The sequence below is a fragment of the Nothoprocta perdicaria genome, unplaced genomic scaffold (genome assembly GCF_003342845.1).
Source record: "Nothoprocta perdicaria isolate Ctin4 unplaced genomic scaffold, notPer1 scaffold_21, whole genome shotgun sequence".
In the NCBI taxonomy this organism is placed as follows: Eukaryota; Metazoa; Chordata; class Aves; order Tinamiformes; family Tinamidae; genus Nothoprocta; species Nothoprocta perdicaria.
In genome coordinates this window covers 1,756,067-1,780,046 of record NW_020455316.1, presented here as the reverse complement: position 1 = coordinate 1,780,046, position 23,980 = coordinate 1,756,067, and the positions used below count along the sequence as shown (strand labels likewise).

Sequence of the window (23,980 nt, the reverse complement as noted above, 5' to 3'; positions counted from 1 at the left end):
AAAAAAAAAAAAAAAAAAAAAAAAAAAAAAAAAAAAGAAGAAGATAACTGACTACATCCTCTTTGGGTTAGGCTCATGAAAGAGCCATTGTCTGCAGTAGAAACGAGCACCTGGATCAATTCATGGGTATCCAGTGCAGCCTCTTAATTTCCTTTCAAAACATCGATTTACAAAAGACACCATCAAATCAATATTAAACGTAAAACCTCAGGGGTCAACATCATGATGTGCAAGACAGACACACAGACACATATTTCTCCGCGGCGGTGTTTGCAAAAGGCAGCTGTAAGAGGCCAAAGGAGCTGCATGCTCGTGGCAGAGCGTGCGATTCCTGCTTGCAGCGGGCACTGTGCAAACACACGGGAAGCGGCCGCTCCCTCCCCCAGAGAGGTTATTAAGACACCGAGGCAAATATTTTTCATACTTTTCTAAAGGTCCATTATGAAATACTGCAACCGGGACTCATTAAGAAGCAATTTTGTGCTATCTTTGACAGATCTTACGTTTCCTCACACAAGTCTTTATATAGGCTCAGCCCCGTAACAGCCAAATATTTTCCGCAAAGGGTGAACAACACATCGGGATTCGCACGGATAGCAAGCTGGGAAGACAAACAGTCTGGGGTTGCAAGGAGGCATCAGCACCTTCCCAGTCAAGCACAATCTTTAGGAGAGCATTAAAAAACAAAGTGCAGTGTGAACACGTTACGGTACGCGAGAACGAAGGCCGGGCTCAGCCCCAGCTCTGAAGATACCGCTAAGGCAGCGGTGGGGAGATCTCCAGGAAGGCCTCCATGAAGGACCCCATCACCCGCGCCCTCTCCGGGCCTCTCACTCTCCTCATCCAAGGCCCTACAACTGCTCATTTTGCCAGGGCCTCTCTCCCTCTCTGTTCTCCAGGAGGAATTTCCCTTCTGAACACGAGCACCCTTGGCTGTGTGTGTCGGCAGGGCTCCCCTTCTCTGCGCCGCTCACAGTCCCCCTGAGCTTCGCAGGGTCCCCACGAGGCCTTGCTGCGCTGTTAATGTTTCCTGCTAGGCCCAGTTTTACTCACAAGCCTTTCAAAGGAACACCTTTTCATTCAATCTATCTATGCATCTTTCCTTTACAAATGCTAAGACCCAAGGGAACAGACACAGATCATCTGCTGTGCTTAAATTCTGCACAGAGTAGCAATAAAAATAGTTGGCAAACCCAATGGATATAAAGATCAACACACAAACCTCAAGTCTCAAGAAAGACACCACTCTCAATTTAATGCTCTCGGCTAAAATACAGCGTATTTTCCACTCAGTAGTGCTAGACACTTTCCCTATTAACTGAATAGTTTAAAACTCTCATACTTGATTTAATAGGAATCCGTTGTTTTAAGCAAAAATGCAAGACAGTGAGGTTTAGCTAGGCAGCCAAGTACTTAAATGAAACTGAGGAAAATCTCAGAACAGGCATAATGCATTTCAGAAAAGGGTAGCTATAACAATAATTAAACTGAAGTGGCCAAGAGATGAAGCCATAGAAAATTGGAAGCAATTAACATATAATTTTCAAGAAATATTAAATCCATATTGGAGACTCCACAGCAGTCACACAAAAAGATGTGGTGATGAAAACCAGATACTTTGCATAATCAGCAACAAAATATTTCAAATTTAGCCATCAAAACAAGGGCGATTGGTAACGTCATTTTGAGAAGAGCTGTCTGCAGAACAGCAGCTCTGGCTGTGGAGGGAGAGGGGAGCATGGCTCAAATGTCTGCGTGTCACCCGTGCCGCCAAAGAGGAGCTTCACGGCCAGAGCCCTTGTGCACTGCTCAGATGGTGACAACTTCTGCTTTTTGCCAGACCCACAGACACTGGAAGCTCTGGATGCTCACAGGCTTGCCTCAGCACCTCAGATGTGACCATTTCCATAAGGAAAGTTCCCACCATAAGCAGAAGGACCCTACGCCAGGAATCACAGAGCCATGTCAAGGAGCCAACTTCATCGTGCCCTTAGGCTTGACTTGACTCAGCGCTGACCTCTCTTCTGAGCCCCCCTGGCAGACCCTTGGAAAAGGGTCATCATAGGCCCAGACCAGTGCTGGCATCTCAGGCTCATAATGGGCTTAAGCACAGGCTTAGCCAAGATTCAGATCTAACACCAGGTTTACAGGCTAATTTCCCACAGGAGGAAATTGGACATGGTGGTAGCTTTTGCGGTCTCAAAACCAAACTTTCTTTCAGGTATCTGCATGGCCATACACAAAACCAGGTCCCTCCACACACTCCTCTCTTTTTCAGCCGATGGAGAGGGAGATAAAAGTACTCTTTGGAAGGAGTTTGCCAATCCAGAACTACAGGCTGCCTCCTCTGCACTACAGATCGCTGACTGTACCTCAGACCAGGCTCCTGGCTGCATGGAGCCCTTGGGCACGAACGAGCTCTGTTACTACAGAAACACACCACACAGCTCCTCACGGATTTACTCAGTTGCGTACAAGTTCTCTCAGAGCCTCTTAGACTCAGCAGCTTTCAAAGGCGCCGCATGGGCCTCCATGTGTTCCCAGGCTCCCCGTAGCCTGAAGCGGGAACGCTGCACGGGCCCCTCCGCGTCGCTGCTGGCCTCCCAGCGAGCTGAGCCTCCCTGTTCCTGCAGGAAAGGGCGGGGTGAGCAGTTTGCCAGACACACTCCAGTGAAACAGCCTGCGAACAACCAAGGGCAGCATCTTCTGCCTCTCAGCTAGGGGTACAGCTTCAAAAAGACAAAAAAAGCACCAGTCGTATCACATACGTGGATGCCAAGAGTCTCTTCCTCCTTTGTTTTTCTTCTTCCTCCTTTGTTTTTCTGTTAACATTTCAAGAGGATTTTTTTTTTTAACTGAACTGTCAAGGGCTTTGAAGTAACACAACGCTTACAGTGTGGGGCCTGGCAAACTCAGATGAAAATGGTTGATGAATTTCAGATTTTTTTGTTGTTGTTTTCTTATGTTTGATGTTAGTTCACACTTTGAAACAGAAAATATTGGAATGCGATCACTATTTTTGCATGATAAAGGCTGTTTCTATCACAAACATAAAATATCGCTCAGGTTATACACAACACGCATTGCTCTCTCATTTTTATTGTATCTAGCCCACAAAATTATTACCTGCAGAAACCAATTGCTCTACAGTAGCTATTACAGAACATTATTTTAATTTGCACAGGGAAACAGCAGGCTTTCCCTGGACTTACAAAATTATCTTTTAGTATCACAGCTTTTTGTCTTCCCTGAAAAGGGCAAGGAACACCTGAAGAAGAAAAAGAAAATAAAAGAAAAATCTGAGGCGATGTGACAAACTAACGTGTTTTCAAATCGGGCAAGCAGAGCCTGCCGGGTGGCGCTGCCCCAGCCCTTGCTCCACACTCCTGATGAAGTTGAGCAGGTGCCCTGGTGTTCCTGATGGGCATTATCCAGCCTCACAGAGCTAAACCAGGGAGGATTTGTAAAGGAGAAAATGGGATTGAGAAGGAGGAGGAAAACAAGCTGCCCCCCAGGAGTCTGAAGGAAACTAGAGGGGAACTATGAAGGGACGTGCCCACCTGTCTGACACGCAGATGGAGGCCACCAGTGGGTATGAGTGGTGGTGAGGAGATGGCCACCGTAGGACCGGCTGTGAGCCCAGCTGCAGGGACCCCTGTGCTACCCACAGGAACCTGGCAGGGCTCACGAGGGAAGAAGAAAGCTCAGCCCAGCGGAAAGTGGCAGAGAAGCATTTCCTCTACTAATACGGCTCTCTGAGTGATGGTTATTTGCTCCAAGTGACTTTTCGGATTTATTTCGAAGCAGCCACTGAACACAGTTCCTCAGCATTTGGTTTCCAACCAAATTTGGGGCAACTGTGTTTAACAGTCAGGCTTTCCCTTTGAGCTAGGCTTACAGAAAGGCCGAGGCCACCACAGGTCACATGGTGCTTGGGGACAAGACCATGGAGACCGAAGGCAGCCTGACCTACCCCAGGGTGTGAGCGCCTAGGGAGGGCCCAGGGACACACACATGTCTACCAGAGCCCGTCCTGCAAGCGTGACGCACGCAGATCGGGCTCGTTTCTCCACAGCTGATTACAGCCCGCAGGTTTGTGCTGGTATTTATCAAAACACTCTGGGTATTTTACCTCCACCTGCGCCGTTCTGCTTGCCTGGAGAAGCAAGCTGCTTCAAAAGAGCTGAACTTCACACAGCTTTTGCTTCTGTGTGGCCTCTGCCGGCCTCCTCTCCACCTCCAGAGAGCCACACTAATTCTTCCCTGCGAGTTTTCTAAAGGAAAAGGAGTGTTACCCAATTGCGAATACTGCTGTGCCTCCTCCCTTCCCACCTTCGCCACATCAGACTTGCTTCGCGCCATGCTGCTTAGCACTTCTCATCCCCACAGTCATTCACAAGTAGTAATTAATCCTTATTAAGCCTCAGGAGGGCAGAGAGCCTCCACACATACACAGGTGGTGGCAGGGCTGACTCCAGGACTTGGAGGCTACCAGGAATGTGCATCCTTCCTGTGCACCCGGGTTCAGAGAACATTCCCCGTCTTTTCTCCCCCTCCAACCACTCTTTCAACTGTGTTCAGTTTTCCTCCCTTCCCCTCCATTCCTTCATCTAAGTTCAGTCTGTTCCCATTCCTTGCAGCAGATCCCAAAAGATCAACCACAGCATTTGTAAACATTTTGCTCCAACTCTGGGGCAATATAGAGGAAATTAAATTAATTAAACCTAAAAAGGCCCTACATTTTGTCTACATAATGCAAAAACAACAATAACAAAAATAATAAAAACAAAACACAACCTCTGGGCAGTTTTTCTTGGTATTTTCATTGCTCTCCAGCTTGTGACTATTCTTTTGTCTAATCTTCAAGCTAATTTCAGTCAAATAATTAACACACTCCACAGAAGCAATATATGCAGCCTGGCTAGCTTTAGGAATACTCACACAGATCATACGAGCCATGCTATACATTCTTTCAGTTTAACTGCTATATAAAAAAGGCAGGAGAACAAAACCTTGGTAATTGTCATCTGCAGCAAACACGAGGGATCCAGCTGCTGAGTCCAACCCACTCCCCAGACCTCTCCTGCACAGGAATTCCCGGTTTATTGCCAGCATTACCCCTGGACATCTCATGGATTATTTGCCCTCTGGGCTTTTAACATGCAGTGCTATTATGTAAACTCATACGGTCCAACACGTGCATCCCTTGAAATCAGTGGACTTAATCCAGGGGATGAATGGGAGCTCTGAAAGCACGGAGCAGTGCAGCGGGTGCATCGGGCCTCAACGCGTACCAAGGGTGGCCGGGGTCTTTGGGGGGCCCCGAGAGCCATCTCGCTTTCTGAGACAGCAGAATGCTGCACCTGCATCACGTGCTGCACAAGAAGGGTCTCCAGGACCACCTCTCCTTGAGATTATCCCGATGGAATACAAAACTTGCCTTCAAAAGTCATAAGCCTTTTTAAAACCACTGCATGATGTTAAGATTTTAAAGTGACTGAAAGAAATGCTAACTGCTACAACAACATTTAAAGTGGGTGGCAATCCTGGTTCTAGCGTATTTAGGCTTTACATCAGAACAAAACTACCAGAACTTGGTTAAAAACCACAGTGATATGCAGTCGACGCCCACATATGTTATATTGATGCCCAAGAGTATTATATATCTCAATATGCCTGCTGTATTATCCCTGTTAAGAATAATACAAAGTACTTCAAATCTAAAAAAGAAAAAAGTCTAATGCAGTTGGAAAAAAAAAAAAGTAAGCCTCTCTTGCACACATACATATTCCTCCACTTTCTTTATAAAATAATTGGCATTGTTTACAAAACATTCCTTAGCTTGCTAGCAAAGGATCAACAAGAGATCATCGTATGAGAATATAAATGAGTTATCTATAACTATAATGTCCTCCAGCTTTCACATATTCTTATTTGTAGTAAGAAAAGGGAAAAAAAAACATCATTTTGAAATGTGACAATGACATGTGTGTACCACGTGAATCACACAACATGAAGCTGCTGGGCAGAGTCTCTGAATAACAGTGATTCCTTGGCATATTCCAAATAGCTGCAGGAAAAGGAAACAAGCGAACAGAATGGCCTGCGTCGGGAATACCTGTTCACAGAGGCAATAAAACTACTGAAGCAAAAAAAGGGTATATTGTATTTTTTTTCCCCATTTCTTTTGCAAAGAATGAAGTGCTTTCCAACTCCTCAGATGCAACTCCAAGGTACGGTTATTTTGACTGACAAACTAACCTGATTTCTAACCTAAAGTTTCCTTCATCACATTCTGCAGATCTGTGCAGCTCCTTCTCTCTTGCAAAACAAAATCCAGCTGCTGTTGACATTTAGCTAGAAAACCCCCAAAGCAAAAACTTTAGACCCTGTGAAGTTTGGAAAATTAGCATTTCCCCCTGTAAAAACGTGAATATCAGTTCTCATACTGTTCTAAATGAAAACAAATGTCATAATTTGGAAAGGGAAGCTTTACTTGCCTTATGGCTTTTAGAGCTACTGAGCAGTGCCTTACCTGCAGCGTACAGGATGTGTAAGGCAGGAGGCCTCTCACCTGCACGCAGGGGTTTATAGCACCTCGCTTGCTTCTGTTAGGACCCACGAATGGCACTTCCTTCAGCAGAAAGTGCAAGTAAACTAACAGTATTTCCCTTCATTATTTGTTTTCCTTCTGTAAAACCTATAGGTGATATTGCCACTACGTTTCTCAGCATTTTAACTACCTGGAAACACATCAGCAGGAAAAAGGAAGGTGAAGTGCAAAAACGTTATTTTCCCTGGCGTTCTTCCCACAAAGGAAAACTTCAGCACACAGAAATGTTCCACTTAAGTGCCTGAAACTAAACGCTTGGACTAAACTTTGGAAATCAACTTGGACAAGAAAAACTGAATCTTTCAGTTTATGAAGGGAACTGATTATTAGCAGCTAAGTTTAGTACTCCCAACTTCTCCTCTGGAGATATTCAAGACAGAGCATAGATGAGAAACAGATATATGCCGGGCAAAAGAAAAAGAAAATCTTATATCCTTTCCCTCCAAAGTTTAATTAGCCTGAATATGGCATTTCTAGGAAATTGCATGCAACTTATTTTTACATAGTTCAGTAACTGCTAATATACTGGAAATCAATTTCCCTGCATTTATTTTCCCACATTTTACAAGATCATTTCTGTAACATCCGTAATGTCTAGATTTCTTGTTTATGTCTTTGGTAATGATTATGTATTACGTGTCCTATCTATAGTCATTGTGGGCTGAACTTCACACAGTGAACACTGCATTCTATAGACCGGTGAGTCAGATTTCAGACAAACATGCTGAAATATCAAGGGTTACCCCCTCTATGGCTATCTCAGTCCATAAACAGTGTCCCACTGCCATTATTCCATGTGTAACAATAAGTGGGCAGTCATGCAGATTTGTGAGTTATTAGTTTAAGCATGAAATTAAACAAGCGAGAAAAATTAATGCAAACTATTCAATTTTAGCCCAGACTGGTTACAAATATGAGTTGGTATTATAAACACGGCATAATCTCATTTAAAGAGACTGTGGAGCACACAGGTTTTACAAATATTTACAGACATTAATCTTGTTAAGTTGCTTTGCAGAGTTTTATTCAGTAACAGGATTGATTGGCTGGAAAAAGACAGCGGCTCATACAAAAAGAGAATAGCTGAAAGCTCTATTTTTGTCAGGATGATGGATTCTTTTCTTAAGTAACTTGTTTTGTTGTCTTTTGTTCCAAGACTATAAACATTACCAGCAGCCTTCCAACTGGCAAGAGAGGCTGTGATGCTTCATGTTCACCATCCTGGCTTGCATTTGCCTCCTAACACGGGCCAAGAGCCACAGCAGAGGCAATGGCTGCAAATACTTCTAATGCTTTCTGTCCTAGCATACCTTTCCTTTAGTCACAGTTAGACCTTGCTTCTGAAGCAATGAACCATCTGCTCCAGGGTTCCCATTTACTTTGATAGAGAAGATTTGTTGATCCTGATCAACTTTTGACTGGCAAAACTATTGCAGCTTGCAGCAGTCTACAATACAGCTCTTGAATATCCAACACACACAGCATTTATGTCCAGGTCCCCGTTGTTTACTTGCTTGCCATCGTCGCTGACTTTAACAGCCAGTTCCCTACACAACTTTCACGTGGCCGCCATTACTTCTGATGGCACTGCAGGATCGTTTCATACACGGCTTGTATGAGGGATCTTGCTTTCTTTGGTGACTCCAGGCAACTTCTAGGAAATAGATTTCCTGCTCCCCCCTTTCCAGTCAAAGGCAAAGGCCAGACAGTCTAGTAGTGAAACATGGCATCGCAGCTCCGTATTTTAGCAGGAGAAAACTGACCCACCAACTCAAAGAGGACAACAGCTACATGCAGCTTGGAGCACAGTGCTCCAAATCCGCTTTCTCTGAAGTACATGCCTCAAGTGCAAAAAAGGGCCAGTCCCCACTAAAACAATTCTATTATGCATATGTTTTCCCACCAAGACGCTATTAAGCAAACAAAAATCCTGTACCTGAAAATTAGTAATTCTCTTTTTTTTTTTTCTCCTAAGAAATGCAAAATACAATATATTGCTGGACTCTATAGCTAATGGATACGTTCATGTTTTATTTCCATGTTCTGCTGTGCCCCAACCTCTGCCTTCCCAGTGACCCAACAAAAACATTACACTGAAGGGCTGTATGGCTGATCACCACTACTAGGAGGGCTCCACCTCAGACACCCTCCTGCTTCTATCTTCTGCCTGTGAAAAACTGCAGTATCCGTGAGGAGAAAACAAACAAACAACCAGTTTTGCCCTGAGTTTTTCGGAGCACCACAACACTGTTCAAAGCACCAAGATCTCACTACACATATACAAACAACCGGCTTTCTCATGACCACCTAAAGCTGCTTCCTTGGCTAGTTCAGCGTGTGAAGCGTGCCGTGGGACACAGGGCTGCACCCACACAGCGAGTGCTGGCGTTTGGGCTAGCGCTCCCTGCAGCTCTTCCATCCCATTCAGAGAGAGGGGCTTCCTACTAATTTTAGTAGGAAGGGCAGTTTAAACCATACCCCAGAAACACATTCCCAGATCCCACTCACGGTTCATTTCACTGTCACCTTCAGGCACCAGAGCTAAAGATGTTTCAGGGCAAGGTACAAGAAATCTAACACTAATCAAGCACAGGAAAACCTACCTCATCCTTTCTGTTTCCCTTTCTGTTTCTGTCAAAAGCATCTTTTTAGGAGGATGTTTATTCCCAAAAGCACAAGACTGTCAGCTAGCAAATCTCTCCAGCAGCAGCTTCTCGATTTCAAGCCTCCGTGGGTTGAGCAACCCAACTTCCTTGGGTTATTCAACAAGATATGGAAGCAGCTGAGATACATCTCTAGATTTTCCCCCCAAAATTAAAAGATGCCATAAACAGCACCACTTTTTTTCTGCTCAACGTCCTTCATTCTGCAAATTCCACAGTGAGCATCTAGCCACTTACACACGTTACACAACTCACCATGCCAGGAGCTCCTCATGGCACCTACCACACTAGTGAAGCGTAGGATGAAACAACAACCTGCACAGATCAGAAATCCAGCTGCTTTTCCTGAATGGCTTCTGTTAAATTAAAACTGTCTCTTCAGTAATTATTTACATGATACACATCATCCTAGAAATCAGGTGCATTATACCTGGGGTTAGAAAATAAAAAGTATTTACTATATAGACTTGCCATGAATGAAGAAAACGGACAGGTATAAACTGAGTTCACTCAGACATCAAAAGCTCCAAAGGAGGAGAAGAAATGAAGGAGGAAACTTCTATGGATGCCTCTCCGGCAACGTGAGCGTAAGCGGGGCCTCCTGCCTGCCCATCAGGTGACTTCTGCTTTCCTGGGCAGTTTTGACCACTCTCCAAGTAAGGAGAAAGGCAGGAAAGGGGGAGAAAGCCCTGCTGCCAGCAGAGGGAAAACTGGCTCCCTGGGCGCTCCAGTTCCCGGAGAGCTGCTGCCCCATCTGGAGACGGGGCTGCTGCTGCGGAGCGCCCGCAACCTGCCCGTTCCCGGAGGTGTCGCTTTATGCTCCGCTTCCCCCCGCTCAGCTGCACGGCTCAGTGCAGGAAATGATCCAGGGATTTTGATGGAATCCTAGAAGGCCCCAGGATTCCTCAGTTGGGAGCTGGTAGCCAGAGTGGCACTGCCCGTTCAGGTGAGCACAGGACCCCTGCTTTGCAGCACAAAATGACACCTCCCTTCCAGCGCGGAGTTTCTCTGCCCAGAGGAGATGATTTCCCCCGCACTGCGTCACTGATTCGCAGCCGGCTAAGCACTCCCCTCTGCCCGCGTGGGCAGCGCACAGGGCCCGGCGCAGGGCCCGGCACAGGGCCCGCAGCTGCAGGGAACCCTCACGGGAGGCAGATGTGCTCGGGCTGCCACCAGGCGCGGCGGCTTCCACTCGCACCGATGAAACACTCGCTTTGAGCATCAGGTGCTCTTCCCGCTGTTCCAGACGAAGCATCAGTCCTGCCTCTTAGACCAACCCCATCCCTGCCTGTGAAAATCACTCAGACACATAAAATTATTTGAGCAGGACTCTGGGAAAAACCCTCTGATTGCTACAGACTGTGATGCTCGGGCCCCCTTGGCAGCGTCTCCCCCTTCGCTGCCTTCCACGTGCACGCAAGTGCCCAGAAGCGTTTGCTGGGTTTCCTCTCTTTGGAGGAAAGGGAAAGCAAGCTGAAGAGTCCCTGCCATCACTTCTGTTTCGGCTCGGCCTCGAGTAGGGCTCGGTGTGCCCTGCTGTCACTGCAGCGGGTGCACGAGGACACAAGACAGCGGTGTCACTCGTGTGGCACACGCAACTCGCACCGAGCGCAAGCCTTGCGGCTGCGCTCCTACTGTACCCCAAATAACCTGTTCCCAGCTAGGCTGGCGATTTCGGGGCAACATCGCTCCAGCTGGACTCTGCTTTTCAGGTAAGGCTGACAGCCGTGTGCGTTGCAGGACAAAAAGCACCGACGTTAGGAACAGTGCTAGGAATGATGCTAGGACCAGAGTGGAAAGCGCAGCCCCTCACACCGACGGAGCCAAAAGAATCACGACCCAGTGCCCGCTGCCCGTGCTGGGAGGAAACCTGCGCGCTGGGCTTGGCTCCTGGCATCTCCCTGGGGAGGTGACCAACCAGAATGTCAGCAGGGGGAAATAAAGCAAAACACGGGGACACTGAGATGATTAAACACCAAACTCTGCAAGAGAAACATATGCAGAAAGGCTCATTAATCATAAAATACCCTTATTGCTCCCTCCAGCTCCTCGCATAAGGGATCCAAGAAAAACACCGCCGTTTTAATCTATTTTCAAGAAATTAAACCAAATGATGTGAATTCTTGATTTCTCCATGTTTGGGTTTCTAGGCAATAAGATTTTAGTATAACTCTATTCCATGCCAGGTACTAGGTTTAAAATGGAAGTCAGACCTCCTTGCCATCAGAGCCTGACGGTGGGAGGTCTGAGATATATGCACATTACCAAATAAGTCTACTTCTCTGAAGGCATTGAGAGAAAGACGTGTGGGATTCCCCCCGCCCCTTACGTGAGAAGCCACTGCTGCTTTGTGTTGTCACTGGTTGTGTGTTTTCATCGCAAATGCATTTCCCTTTCTCCAGAAAACTTTCCCAGGGTATTTTGACACCCTGCAAACAACCCTTGTGTTGTAGCCTGCTTGAAGAAAAAAAAAAAAACACTTTTGAGTTTTCTCTTTTCCAGAAAAAAAAAAAAAAAAGGAAGAGACTCAAAACGCAGGGTCCTAGGGCTCATGCTGCTGCCTAGGAAAGCTGGGCGCTGAGGAGAGCTCAGAACTGATGGAAGGCTTTCTAGTCTTGCTACCTCGTAGCCTTTTTTATTTGATGCTACAACAAAGGTCTGCAAATCTGAGATGTAAAAATAAACCCCAAACACCAAAATGCTAGAGTAAACAGGCTGTAGTGAAAAATAGAAAAGTGAAAGCCTAAATACCAAAGAGCTGTGGATGCCTGCACAAAGTGGGCAACCCCTCACATAAGGCCTAACTTTAAGGTGTGGCTGTCACGCAATGACTAACAACAGTTTTTTCTCTTGTCCTTAATGGAGACTCGAAGGAGAAGGTCGGGGAGCAACAAGCGGCATTGCTGCAGTCTGCAGAGAGGAAACATCCCCTCACTGCATAGCCCCCATTGCCCACGCCTGGCAGCAGGGCCACGTTAATATGTTTTTGTTGTTTACCCCAGGTAGCTCAGTCCCATTTCTCCTCTATTGCTCTCTACGACCTGGTTAGGTTTTCGGATCTCAAGTTTTGCAGTCTTGCTTGCTGGCAACTCATTGAAATAGCTCAGTTTCAAGAAAATCTTTACAAAGCTTTCTTTCTAAAACATGAGCACTTCATTGATATGGGTTAAATTAATAACTATGCTGAGGCAAATGCATAGATGCAAAACTGTTGTGTGGAAAATGAAACTAGAGCTGGAATCCTCTCAGTGCACTGGAGAAGTGAGTCTCATGTTGACTCCTTGGGTTAGCAGGTGAGGTTGACTGCACAGCCACTGGATTTTGGCTTACGCCAGCACAAATAGGGCTGGGCTGCCTGGGGTTTTACAGTATGTGGGTCACACAGGCCCCACTCACATCCCTGGGGCATGGGCTGGTTGCTGCCCAACCAGAGAGACATGAACCACCATAACATGAACCATGGTGGCAAGGCCCTACTGGAACCGTGCTGGCTCATCCCTGGTGGTGCTCTGCAACCCACCTCTGATGGGAGTAGATTTCAGACCCTTCAATGCAGCAGGCAGTGCCACCCCAAACCCACCATGCCCAAGGTAACATGGACCCCTGGCCTACCCATTGCCCAGGGCTGAGCAGCCCGAATTGCTGGTGTGGGACACCCTGCACACACACGGTCCACACGGAGCAACAAAGATACTTCTTACTTTCAATGGGGAAACTATCCTTTTATGTCAATGAATAGTGCAGTTATTGATATACACACCTTCCCTCAGCATCATAAACCTCCCCTACACCTGCCAAGCACAATCAAGAGGGGAGAGAGTAGAGAAGGAGAATATCCTGCATTTATGTGCCCTTCAATTGAGTGAGGGAAACAGACCAAATGCTTCTTTACTGTGTGCTCCAGGACACTTCTCCTAGACACTACATATAGACACTACATAGTTGGTTGGATATCAGCATCTCCCTCACCTACATTTTCATACTAATTCACATAAAACCGTGAGTCATTACACAGAGTCCCATGCAGAAGAATAAGGCATTCGGGCTGTGGGGGAGCAGGAGGGGAAAGAGAGAGGAAATTAAGAGCTGTTTCCAATTTAATTGGCACACTTTACATTTTTGCTCTGCTTCCACTGGAAAGAGCGCTGCTAATTTTTCTGCCATGCTTTGCCACCACTAGGAAATATAGGATCTAGCTCTATCTCATCTACATTTATCCACTAGAACCTCTAAAAATATAAATAAACAAACCAAACCCTGCCACGGGCAACTCTGATGAGAAGGTGAGGTGCTGAAGCAAACACCCGCGTTGCTCGCGGGCGCTGCGCGTTCAGACGCTGCCTGTCACTCAGTGCTAGGCCCCTCGTCCGCGAGGGCCGCGCTTCGACGGCAGAGCAGTTCTCCCTGCAGCGAACTCGAGCCTGTGCCCACGCCGCCAGGAAGGGCGGACGGGGGGACGCGGATTCCCTCCGCACCCTCTGCTGCATCCCCGCTGCTTTCACGCGGCCAGGCACGCGGCTGCCCCACCCTGTGTTTTTTACAGTCTGTGTTGGTGAAAAACACCATTTCCTGCAGGCAGCAGCTCTTTTCTTTTCACCGAGTAGGGCTCATTTTGAAGTGAGCTGGGGAGAAAGCGGCGACTCAACCAGGTACGCGCTTTAACTTCAGCATCACCTGCTCGGGCAGCAGAATGAGCCGCGGGTTTCAATTCTGAGCTCCCTTTCGCAGCGTGATAGAGGCCAGGCCCTTGACGGCCTCCCCTCTTCACCATTCGCTGTGTCATTCCTGATTTTCCTTTTCTTCTCAGCTACTTCTTGGCTTCACATCACATGCCCTCTCATCTCCCGATCCTGCCATTCCAACCTGTCAGCCGTACACGACATTCGCAGACGTTGCAGCTACAACCCCTACCTTGCCCTCCCTATGCCAGAGAGGCCAAGCGGGGCCGCCCAGGGGCCAGCAGGGCAACGGGCGTCACCACGGGGCAGGGGACAGGGACCAGCCGCCACCCCACGGGCAGCTGCACGAGCAGATCGCCCCGTGAAACCCGGCCACCGCAAAAGAAAGACCACAAGCTCGAGGGTCTTTCTGCAGGGCATGGACTTGAGCTGGAGTAACACGAGGTTTTCAGCAGTACCTTCCAAATTACAGCGATGTGAGGCAGTTTAGCTGCACCTTTGCTGGGCACTAGACTTCGCCATGGCTACTCCGTTTCTTTCAAAACGTGCGTTAACGCTCTACCACACTCATACACCAATGTCTTCAAAACCATGGATGTCCTCACACTACCTAGGACTCTTCCTAGGTCCTTTTGCTCCAGTCACAATCAATGGCAAGAGCCAGGGTGGCATGAATATTAGAAGTAACGTTCTGCATCTCCACTTGGTATTTAATAACTACATTCAAGAGCTCAACTTGCAGGAGTTCCCCTGAAGCAGATCATTAGGGACCTGCATCAGCCACTAAATGATGATGGATATTCAAGGTACCTCCAAGGGGAAAACACCCTTCTCCTTAATAGCAAGGCGGGCAGCGGGTAAATTCTCCTCCCTCGGTGGCACACTGGCAGAACAAGACATGAACCGACAAAAAAACATAACCAGCAGGAACTAAAGCTGCCCAGTCTGCCAAGGGGAAGGGTGTTATGGCAATCAGACGCACATACACATCTATCCCTCCGCTGCCTTCCATTCCCACCTCTGCTCCAGGCCGAACATGAGGTGACAAATTCCTCCTGGTCACTGACTTAATAGCAGCAGCGCAGCTCGCTGGGCTTAGGGCTCCATCAGAAACAGAAGGGAACAAAAACGTCTGGGTTGAACCCTCAACAAATACGGGAGCCCTCAGCAAGCAGGAGAACAGTTAAGGGAAAACTGCACGACCCCAAGTGCAGATTTTAAAATCAGAAGGAAGCAAATCCGCATTTGCGATGCACAAAGACAGGTTTTCACCTAAATCAGGGGAGTCTCAAACTTTACACGGTTAAGCTCTTGTTTTAAGTGTATGTGAAGTTACCCAATATTTCAGCCTGGGTATTTAAACAGCAGAGGCTATTAACCAACTTCATCTCAAAAAAAGCTATCTTTAAGTGAGAAATACACAAATACATTTAGCCAGCCTGTAGCCATATGAGAAAAGTGTTTATTATTGTTATTATTATTTTAATGAAGCTTCTTAGCTTCTGAAAGTTGTGGAAACTTTCAAAGACAGAAAAGGCTATGGCAAAAAAAAAAAGGAAGAAATGCAACACCAGATAATTTTAAACACTCACACACCTAAAAAAGGGCATATTAAACCGCAACCTGAGTCATAAACCTCCAGCAGCAAATCAGCAACAGCAGAGAAGAGCCACCGCAAGCACAACCTGCCGCCGGGTGTGCGCAGACAGCCGGAGGCGAACGGGTGACAGCAGCGCTCCAGCGTGCGCCAGAGGAAGCGGGTGTCGTACCCAGCGTCTCCTCCTCCTCCTCGGAGCACCTGTAGCGGCCTTGCAGGAAGCAGCCGCGCTCCCACAGACTTTCCAGCTCCCGGGCGCCCGCCGCAGGTGGAAAAACACAACACGGGGAGGGTCGGCGGCTAATGCGTTTTCTTGCAACCACTGGCTTCTCCTGCAGGCAGTTTTATTTAAGAGAATCATAATAAAACATAAAGCAGAAATGCAGCCGGAGGGGTGCGAGGCACCTCGGTGCCAGTCCCTCGCCGGCCCTTTCCCCCGCCGCGTCACCGACCCACACCTACACAGCACTGGAAAAAGACCGTAAGCAGGGCATGACCAGGAGGGCCGCCGGGGGAGCGCGAGCTGCGGGTTTAAGATTAAGCAAGGAAATTCTGCCCTTTTGACCAGAATTTTCCATTAGTAATTGAGCAAGGGTTAAGGAAAGAAAAAAAAAAAAAAAAAGTCAAAACCACCTAAATTTCCTCTCAGCTCAGATGAAGCTGTATGGCTGAGGTAACTTCTGTGCAGTAAGGCAAGGTGGGGCAAAGCCTGGGAGAAGCCCGAGTAAGGAAAAGACACAGATCTTCACCCTCACGCTGCACCTCTATGAACAATTTTTATTTTACAAGGGTCCTTTGGAAACTCTTCGTTCAATTTGCATCTTCTGCAACACCGACTCTCCTTCCTTGGGTTGTTTCAGGCTGCTGGGGGCGCAGGAAGGGCCCACGGGAGGGGAGAAGAGTTAAAAACAAAAAGCCAACACTGCAAAGCTGCTTGCGAAGCGCTGCACTCGGGCACTCGCTGCAGCCTGTGGCCTCTCTACCCGAAGCGAGCGGCACCTGCAGAGCGCGGCGCCCGGGAGACACCTGCCCTATAAATACCCTGGAGAATCCCGGCCTGGCTACGTGTGCTCCGACACGGCGCTGACCAGTGCGGAGCTCTGCAGATCGAGCAGGCACACACCGATGTGCCCGGCATCTTGGGGCCGTTTTCAAAGAGAAACTTTAGAGTGAAAACTTAGATGGAAGGCAGGAGGAGGGCAAGGCAAGTCTCTTCCCCAGGTCTCTTCCCGGCCAAACGAGCCAGGAGCGGCAGGTGCCCAGCAGCCGCTTCTTGGGCTAGTCCCAGAAAACCTGCTGTTCAACCAGAGCTTAAACCAAACTGAGCCAATGGCCCGGGTGTACAAAGTCGGACTGAAAACTTTCAGAAGCTGCAATTCCTCACAGTGACAGTGAGCCCTGGCATCTCGATGCTTAAGGCATTTACAAGGACTAGGATTTGACTCTAGAAATAAACAAATGCCTCTTTCCCTACATTTTAATCAAAACAAAGTAATTTTTTTTTCCTATAATAAGATTTCTGCTTTGGCACTCTTCTCCCAAGAGAGAAGGAGGCGAGCAGATCACGGCGATGGCCCTGACAGAAGGCTCTTCCTTTTCACCCACCACTTCAGCTGCTTACCAAGCTGCAACATCAGAAACAGATCCACACCACAGAGAAATCACAAACAGAAAGATAAGTTTGCTGCGAGACCCAGAGTGCAGGTGTATGTGCAGGGTAGGGGGGAACAGAGAGAGCACCTGGCCGAGTGAAGCATTTTTGCTGCTGATGTTTATCCCCCTGCAACACACACAGACACGCTCCTGTAGCACTGAAGTCCCTCCTTAACTTTGCATTTCTCTGCTATAGTCCGAGTTTTCCTGTTATTTCAGAACAGCTCATACAGGCTTTGGTGCTGTAAAGTTCTCCAGCACCACTGATGGCCTCATTACTCTTCACAGTACTCCAGTTTCCACAAGAAGGTAAAAGTAGTTTAAAGAAAAAGAAAAATCCTACAGGTCACTCAAACAAGTACTGTGCTCTTCTTCAGAAATGATGGCATCACCTTGAGATCAAAATATCTCCCGATTGCTTTATAGCTTCAAATTCTCTACGGATAACACTTCAGCAGCACCATCTCTCTTTTTTTCCCCACTATTCTTTCTTCCCCACCAAGGAAGATGAAAAGCAACAAAAATACTCGCAGGAGCCGCCTAATATCAGTGCCGGTTGTCTTTGCAAGACAAAGCTACTTGCACTCAATGATCCCTGATAGCATCACAATTTGGTGAGATAGGGGACAATATGCATTAATAAAGCAGCTGCAATCAATACGGGAGAGGAGAAAAAAAGGAGGCCTTATTTATCTGCTGGAAGCAGGAGCCGAGAAGAGAAACAAGAAATATTATACTGATTAAGGAACACAAGTAACACACGGTCGGTGCGCAATCGAGCTTGTGGATTACATTTGCAGCCTTGAATTTTGATTTAATAAGCAGGGCTAGACAAAACAATTAGGCTGCAGCTCTGCTGCATCACACGCCAAATCCTGCTGGCTTTGATCTTACAGAGTGGTAAGAACTCTAAAGAGAAAGTTTGGAGGCTATTTTAAGGATGCTTACAGCTTTTCAAACTCGGGATTTGGTGGTTAGCGCATCGAACATTACTCACTTTATGAACAAAGTGGAAAGTTAATACAAATTGGCAGATGACTAACTGTCCAAGAAACAGATTACGGAGTGAATCATTGACGCTACTTTTAGTCTAGCATAAGACAAATGAAGAACAAGGGGGGGGGAAAGACAAACAAGAAATTTCCTTGCAGAATGTTTATATTTGCACTGCCTGTGAACTTTCAACTACGACAAACTGCACAACAATTTTATGATTTACCGTGAGCCTTACATTTAGGTTAGCTCACTGACATATACTACTACTTTAATGCTCTTAATGTTTGGTTTTCTGTAACAACAGTTCTGCACCGTGTTTTCCCTCAGCACGCATTATTTTAAAACAGTTACAGGAGTAAATATAGGGTTAGAAATGAAGTCAAACCATTGAGACATCAGAAGCATTTAGCAGGGCATAGGTTCTACACACAGGAGCATCTCACCTCGGGCACACAATTTACCTAAAGCCAAAATGAAGCAGAATTTAGATTTCCCTGTTTGAGAGTGTGACCTCATCTAAGTCTACACATATTTTAATTTTGCTAGGGCAGTCCTAGGCAGGAGCTGGCCGAATGCACAGGCAGTATCCAGCCTTGCATAAACCCCACTGCTTTTGGTCAAGGCCAGAGCGGAGTGGAGGCAGCAGTCTGGGGATTTACTCATCAAACTGTCACAAAATCAGCCAGGGCTTAAGAGAAGGGTGGAGGAAAAATCTCTCTGGGTCTAACACACTCTTTCCACTCTTCCCATACGCTCAGGTATAAGCCCAGGTTTAAAAACTCTGGATTTTTGAGGATGCTTCACAGCTGTGGCATGAATAAGAATGACTCTGTCAGGTTGGATGGAAAAGGCAGTTTGCACCAGAGTGCACTTTAGCACAGTGACTGCGGAGTGAAGAGATTTAGCAGAGATTGCAGAGAGAAGAGGGAGGCTTGTCCGACCGAGTCCTGTTTGAGTCTTTGCACTTTTCTCACAACTGCCCATTGCCAATGGAACGGGCCTGCTCCGCACCCGGAGCTCCCACGCCGGCAGCAAGCTTTGGAGCGGAGCTGTGGGCTGCACTGGGACCTTTTCCTCCAGAAAGGAGCATGCCATGCATGACCCTCGAGAGGCGGCCCCCATGAAGCCGCTCGCCCAACGGGGGCTGCGCGATTCCGCCCATGCCCTGGATAACACACGGAGCTGATCCCAGCAGAGGGGCTGGGGACCCGGTTCACTCGGACAGGCCTCCGCTCTCTGCCCGACACGGGTCCTCGTCGGGCACCGCGGGAAGTCAGCGAGCTAGCGCGGGCACCACATGAATGACTGCGAGCAGCTGGGCTCCCACCACTGCCCACGCGGGACGAGGTGGGTCCACGCGCAAAGGCAGCAGAGGAATCTCAAGTCCAGGTAGTCATGGGACCTAAACGCCTTTCTGGGAGCAGTCCTCAGGGATTTGGGGCATGAGCCCCATTTCCAAGCCAGCAAAGTTCAGGACATGGTTGAGATTTAGACAGGTTATCCACTTACGATCCGACCTTCGTGGCACTTCTGATGGCACGATTCCCTGAAAACAAACGGGAATCGGACCACCGAGCCTACATCCTTTTGAACTCGGAACAAAAGCAGGCACCTCTTTGGCAGCTCCTTACTGAGTATTATTCTGTGGGCTTCAGTAAGAACTCTCCAAAATGACTTCAAGTCTATTCGCATGGCAGCTCGCCTTTTCCTCTAAACCAGTCTAAAAATAAGAAAGTCCCTCATATTGTTGCCATGTAACAAACAACTGGATTTTCACACGTATCAAAGTTACATTTCCATAGGCTTCTGCCACTCTATTTTTAGCGTGTTTTTTCCCAGTGAGCAGCGACAAGATAAAGACTGTCCATCAGTCGAGTTACACAAGAAACCAGCAAACACAGCCAAGATATTTCAGAAAGAATCAAATTAAACACTTGGTGGTAAGTGCTGCCCACTGGTACTGAGGGAGCTTCGATAGAGCTGGATTTGCTGAGGATCTGCCCCAGAATGGATCTTTATGCTTTTAAGCACACTCTGTTTTTAAAATAGGAATAATAAGAAATGCAGACTCGTAATATCCTTATAAGGAATAACTTACTAGCATAAATATTGCAACAACAGGCAAACTAAACACTTCCTAAGCGTTGAAATTTTCACGAACGTGGAAGAAAGGATTAGCATTGACTCACTCATGATCTTTAAATCCCACAGCAGAGACAACTTGAAAGCAGGCAGCAACACCATCAATTAATGGAGCGTATCAGGATACGCTAATTGGACTAGCACTACAAGCAGAACACCTTGCAAAAGAGAATCCCCATTTGTTCTGGCACAACAGCACGGGGGGCACGTTTTGGCGGTACGAGAACACAGCCCTCCCTGCAATCTGCACCTTGCAGGAGCTCAAGCGCCCAGGGCTGCTCTGCTGCACCCTTGCCGAACGCACAGCACAACCTGCACAAAAAGCTTGAGCCTCAGAGGTGAACAGCTACGTGGGCGCCGCAACGTTTGAAATCCATTACTCAAACCCTAAGAATTTAATAGATGGCTTTCCGGTTTTGCCTTTTTGAGTATCACTTTCAGCAGTGGGAAACGTTCACCTTCTCCCAGGCAAGAGCACACGCGTCCATCCTGCCGGGCGTCCTTCACCCTCCGATTCACATTTTCTCCCTGCCTCCCTGTGGGGAGCGCCCGCCCTCGGCCCCAGCAGCCACGTAGGTCCCCACAGCATCGCCACCCTCTCCTGAGGTGCGACGAGCAGAGGCTGAGAACGGCAGCAGCAAGAGGAGCCCGCGCGCGAAAGTTCGGCCCCCACTCCACATGCAGAGATCCCATTTTCCAGATGTGCATCTCTGGCACCAGGGCCAAGCGTCACCGGCACCCGCTGCAGGGGCGGATTTTAACTTCACAACCAAAACTACTACTAGGGGCGGCTTTTTTTGGAGGTTTGAGATCTTTCACTGCTGCGCAGCAAATCGTTAAAACTAGGTGTTTTTTTTTTCTCTCTCTCTTTTCTCTCCCTTCTAAAGCTCAAAGTAACATTTTCCAACCTTTCACTAAGAGCAGGGGCCAAAACCACACGTTTTAAAGGTCTTCCACAGTTTTATTATTAGAAGTAGAAGCCCTACTGATACTGATGAGTCATTTGTATTGGCGGAAACCAAGAACACCCATTTTCTTCGTGTGCTACAAAGCTCTCAGTGTGGTTTTCTATTCATTACTGGTCAAAATAGATGACTAAGAACAAAACAAGAGAAAAGAACTCACCTTTTTGTTATTAAAGCCTGTTTGAAATCAGCTGATTTTGTTTATCTTGCTTTTAGAGACCACTTATTTTATGCCCTACTTAAGAAAAAAAGGTCCTCAAAGAGGACTAAGAACTTAAGTGCTGCAACAGTAAATCCAGAACTGCAGAAAGGGAATGGAAAAGCTTGTTCCACAAAGGCTTTTGTGATAGATTAAGAAAGGGAAAAAAAAAAAAAAAAAAAAAAAAGAAAAAAAGAGGGGAAGAGAAAACTCAACAAGCAGATCAGTTAAAAAAAAAAATCATCAGCTGTGGTTTTAGGAACCTTATGAGTAATCAGGAAGGAGCCTGTAAATAAAGCAGTTATACAAGAGCGCAAGTTTTCATCTTGGTGCAAACGATGAAATCCTTTCTGCCAAGGGCCAGACCTGCTGCTGTCCCAGCTCATAACCGCCCGGGAGAAGCGCCTGGCACGTGCTGAACTGCCTGCACGAGAAGTGGGGATTTTGGTAAATAGCACACCCCATCCATAAGAAGGCAGTAAAGCAGGACGGGGAGGCTCGGTGTCGCCGGGCCCCGCTCGCGGCCGGGCGCTTGGTGGCACGTGGGGCAGGCGGCCCCGCCACGGGAAGGGGCTGCGTTCCCCTTGCGCTCCCGCTGCTCCGCGGGACGGTTCCTGTCCGGGTCCCTTGGGACACGGGCAGCAGAAGCCAGGGGGCTTGCCCACGAGCAGCCCCCGGCTCGCAGCCTCCCTGCCAGCTGCCCCCGGGTGCAAGCTGGAAGCCCCCTGGTTTTCTCGCTCCTAGCAGCTCCTCAAACACCACCTCTGTCGACACGACAGCAGCAGAAGCTGTCCTCCAAACTCGATGCAAACTACAGGATTTTAGAAATCAGGCTCAGAGGACCTGAGGCTTTTAGGTCACCTCCAACACCAGAATAACAAGAGAGCCTTGGGTCCCCCAGGCGCTGGCACTGAGGATGTCACCTCCTCCCCTTCCTTCTTTGGGGCGCTTCATGGAAAACATCCCAGCTTGCTCCAAGGGCAGATTCACACCCTCAGGTGTAAACAGGGAGGGAAGAGGCAAAGCGCAGGACAGGGCTGAGGGGTTGGAGGTGGAGGGGCTGCAGCCCGGCCGCACTTACCCCAGGAGAGCTGCAGCTCAGCCCCGGCCCCTTCGCAGGCAGCTCACCCCCAGCGAGTCCCCAGCCCGGCAGCACCGACCCCCCTGCTCCTTTTCACCTGCGCTGAGCACGTGGCTGTTCTTCAGTCAACACCCGCAGCCCGGCTAACTCAGGAGCTCCAAGTTCTTCGCTGGCCACCAAGAAACGTGCGTGCGTTCCCCCGCTCCTTAAAATCACAGCTCAGAGGCGAGCAGCGGCGCGGCGAGCTGCGCTCTTCTCAGCGCCACAGAGACGCTGCTGCCCGACCGAAAAGCAGAACGAACACGCTGCAACCCAGCCGGCTGCGTTCATGCATTTTACATCTCCTCCGCGCGAGCTGCAAACGAAATGCTTAATATTCAGGCAGCTGCCAAGGTGAATGTCCTTTGGCTGAATTTAAAGAAATGATGAGCGTTTTTTGCAGAAAGCTGAGCAAGCGTTTTCAGCGCTCGGCTGGAAAACCTCGGGGAGCTGCTGGGGGTAGGGACCTATTGTCCATTCAGCCACTACAACAGAATCATTTAGGCACCTCTTCAAATATCAGCAGAGCCACAATAACTGAATGAGCCCCTTTCACGCTCTCTTGCAGCATCCGTAGTCGGGAGGAGCGCTGAAAGCAGCGGGAATAACTGGGGCTTACGGAAAGCTGCCTGTTAACGGCTTAAATCCAAATTTTCTTCGACACATTAGCAGAATGCCTGGCGAATTCCACCCCCAAACCACTAACACCCAATGCTCACACCCCCAGTTAATAGGCATGGAAACCCAAAGGAAGGGATGGAGGGCAGAGGCAGGAGCGCCCGGCAGCGCGAGCCAAAGCCGCTGAGCAGGCAGGGCTCTCCGGGCAACTCGGGAGCCGGGAAGCGGCTCTGCGAGCAGCGCCGGGAGCCAACGGCACGGACGCCTTCCTTGGAGAACATCAACTGCGCTCGCAGCGCCTGAATTCAAAGCACAGGCGGCTCCGCTCGCAGATCACACAATAAACATCACTCCATTTACACCAGCAGTTTATTATGTAGTTTCTATAGGACGCTTTATATAAAAACGTAATTACTGCCGTAATTTTCACCCTCACAAATACCAGCATCACGCATTGCCTTTTCCAGCTTAGTGCCAAGAATATTTCTTGGCTGCACCCCGAGGTCTCCCCTTTATCTATGCCCACGCAACGCCCTTTCCAAAAGGATGCCACAGAGGCACGAGGACAGGACACCTCTCTATTCCTGTGAGGATTTTGGAGAAAATAAATAGAGGTAATGGCTGTAGCATTTTCTCACAGAGGGGGACCGCGGGGCACAGGGTGAAGGTGGGCAAGGCTCTCCGTGCTCCTTGCTCCGCACGCACGGCAGGAAGGCGTGCACGGCTCCACGGCAT

The 23,980-nt window shown here is 48.2% G+C and overlaps 1 protein-coding gene across 1 annotated transcript in view; it reads right to left on the bottom strand.

Annotated features, from left to right (window-relative positions):
• Window positions 1–22,735, bottom strand: part of BACH2 (BTB domain and CNC homolog 2) — a 163,534-nt gene extending 140,799 nt beyond the window's left edge. The window contains exon 1 of the mRNA XM_026038398.1: window positions 22,686–22,735. The gene's annotated coding sequence lies outside the window, so the exon portion shown is untranslated. The remainder of the gene's footprint in view (window positions 1–22,685) is intronic.
• Window positions 22,736–23,980: the final 1,245 nt, after the last annotated feature.